Consider the following 3326-nt stretch of genomic DNA (forward strand, 5'->3'; position numbering starts at 1 on the left):
TCATATAACATAAACATCACAACTTTAAAGTGTACAAGTCAATAGTTTTTAGTATATTCACCATGTTGCACAGCCATCTCCACTATTACCCTCTTTTTGAGGGGTTCTTTCGTGAAACAGTTTGGGATGCTACCTCCCTGCCGCTCTTCCTCCAGGGAAGAATTCACAGCATCAGTGACAGGAGGTAGGGAAAATTTCTTATTTGTGAGGGTGGCTTTTGGGGATGCATTTTCAGTTCCTATCAAGTCCTTCCACCTAGGCAATCCTCTCTATTTGGGAGACAGCCTGTTCCTCGAGTATTCATGCTGTGCTATGGATGGACTATCACTAAAAGAATCAAGGATGAAGTCTTCCTGCCATAGAAATGACCAAATCACAAAGGATTAAACAGCTTAGAAACTGTGAAAACTTCTGAGAGAATAGTAGGGGCTGGACTTGCTTTAATCAGGTTTCAATGCAGAGACAGGTGTCCTGTCAATTCCCTCATTCAGGGACACATTTGTGGTGACATTAACAAAGTCAGCATTCCCTGGAGACCCACAAAAGCCTGATCCAATGTGAGTTTGTGCCCTTCTGTAAAGATTTGCGGTGTGACTCCAAGCAGTTTAGATAATGGTCTTCTTCTCACTGAAGATGCCCGTGGCTATTCCATGGGGCCAGATCCGTGGTCATGTTGTTTTTCACTTTTCATGCAAATTCACAAGCAGGCTTGAACTGTGGTGGCTTCTCTTGGCATTCCTGCCCAGTATCTGCCCTGAATGAGGACTTGATTTTGCCTCTGATTTGGGATTTTCTCTTCTTACGGACTTCCTGGAGATTCTTGAGACAAACATATGCCTTCTCAAAGCCATATAGCAAAATCCTGTTAACTTAGGTCCTAGATTTCATACCCACTGCAAATTCTGAGAACTTGGGGTGGAGGAAAATGGCTCCTGCCTCTTTGAGAAATGGTAATTTGCATAGCTGTGAATAACAATAATTATGCTTTATAGGCTAGTACCATGTGCTAGATGCTTTACATGTATTATTTTTAATCCTCACAACAACCTTGCAAGGTAGGTGTTAGCCCATGTTGACTGAGCTGCTGAGGCTGAGAGAGGTTAGTAACTGGCCTACTTTCATACAGCTTGCTAGGAAATGCTCTGACCCCAAATTTCCCAGCACCCCTCTTCCCCCTTTCCTTTAAGCCTTACTTCTCATTTGGTCCCTTGTCTTGGTGCATTGAAACACAATGGGCTTTGAGTCTGTTGACTGAAAAAAAGTGCACAACCTACAAGTTGAGAACTATGTTTTATTCGGTAGCTTTACTGAGGACTTAAGCCCTGGAGACAGGCTCTCAGATAGCTCTGAGGGAGAGATCTGAAGAGGTAAGGGAGGAGCCGGGATATACAGAAATTCAAACAAAAAACCCAGGTAGATGAGCATCAAAAGATTACCACTCATTAAAGAAAACCAGACATCTCAGGTTAATGAATTTAGCACTTTTCTATGTATGGGAAGATGCAAGAATCTGGGCTCATTTAAATCATTCCTTTGATAGACACCTCAGCTATCTAGGGCCAGTATCCTGTTTTTCTCCATCCTGAATCCCTGTAGGGTGCACATTCGGGGACTGCAGTGGCTGATGGATTGGTCGTCCCAGCATCCTTTGTTTACTGATATGGCAGGCGACATTTTTTGTCCACAAGTCAGACAGACATGATTCAAATGCCAGCTCCACTAATCACTAGAAGAATGACTGTTACCTCTCTGAGTCTCAGTTTCCTCAGCTCTAATTGTGATAATAATGCTCTGGGAAATTGCTGGTTGCTATGGAAATGAAATGAGCTGAAGCACTTCCAAGTCCCTGGCATGGTATTGGCACATTACATAGCACAGCAGAATCTCAACAAGTGGCACTTCCTTCTCCTTCTTTATTCATCTTTGTATCTGCCATGGCACCTGGTACAGAGTAGGTACTCAAGAAATATTTGAGGAAGTAAATTCAAAGGATTCTCCGTGGCCTTGTTTCACAGGTACATTGTGAAGTTGGACCCTCTCCAAAAGCTCCCTGAAAGAACAAAAGCAGTTTTGAAGCATGTCAAAGCTACTCATGGTTAAAATCTCTAGGATGAAGCAGGAAGACAAGAAAAATCATAAAAATAACAATAATACTAAAATTCTGAAGTAAAATTCGCTAGGTTGGAGGGCTGTTGATCTTCAAGAAATAGCAAGTTGAGGCATGTCAAGTTGTGGATGGGCAAGGGACAATAAAAGTGATGAGAATGGCTCTTGGTCTTGGAGGGTTGTTCAACAATGCCTGAATTGGCTGGAGACAGTGCACTTTTGTAAGTGTAACCTTGTTTAAGAGAATAAAGGATAAAATACAAGATTTTTGAATGCGTGATGTGGAGTGTTGGAGGGAGTGCGTCTTCCCTGTTATGCAGGGAGTGGTTGGCTGAGGTCTCGGAAGGGATTCGGGAGGGTGAGAGTGTGACGTGGGTGCTGCTTGTCCCCAGCCACTTGCATGACAGACACTGCTCACTGACCATGGCAGTCTCTCATGCCTGAGTCCTTCTCAGCACAGTCAGTTGGAATCAGTCTAGGCTTTTAAGATCCAATGATTGTTGTCCCCGGCTCCAAACAGGGAGATGTTTGTGCCCATTTGGTACAAAGATTCAAAGACCCCTCTTCCCTCCAAGGAAGCTTCATTCTAGTCTCCTGACCCAGCTAGGTCATGGCACCAAAGCTACTAGAACCTCTCAGGATGGCATTAAGATTTTAGTGAAGTGCAGTAGTTCCCCGTTATCCATGGGGGATACATTCCAAGACCCCCAGTGGATGCCTGAACCCGCAGAGAGTACCTAACCCTATACATACTGTATTTTTTCCTATACATACATACCTATGATAAAGTTTAATTTATAAATTAGATGCAGTAAGAGATTGTTGTTAAATAATAACTAATAACCAAATAGAATAATTATAACAGTATACTAATAAAAGTGGATTTATCATGCACTGTGGCAGTAACGTCTGCAGTTTAAGGTATGATAGCAAAACTAGCACAAATTTCTTTTTCCTTCTTCACAATTTCACAGATAGGAAGGTCATTCTAACCATAAGTCTCACCATAAATATGCAACCTCAGCATATTTTTTCTTTCCTTATGTCAAGAACTTTCACCTTTTCACTTAAAGGAAGCGCTTTAAGGCTTCTCCTTGGCATATCTTAGTTGCCTGCAACACTACTCTTCCCACTGGGGCCATTATTAAATAAAACAAGGGTTTCTTGAACACAAACACTGTGATAACATGACAGTGTATCTGATAACCAAGATGGCTACT

This window comes from Globicephala melas, chromosome 4 (assembly GCF_963455315.2).
Source record: "Globicephala melas chromosome 4, mGloMel1.2, whole genome shotgun sequence".
Lineage (NCBI taxonomy): Eukaryota > Metazoa > Chordata > Mammalia > Artiodactyla > Delphinidae > Globicephala > Globicephala melas.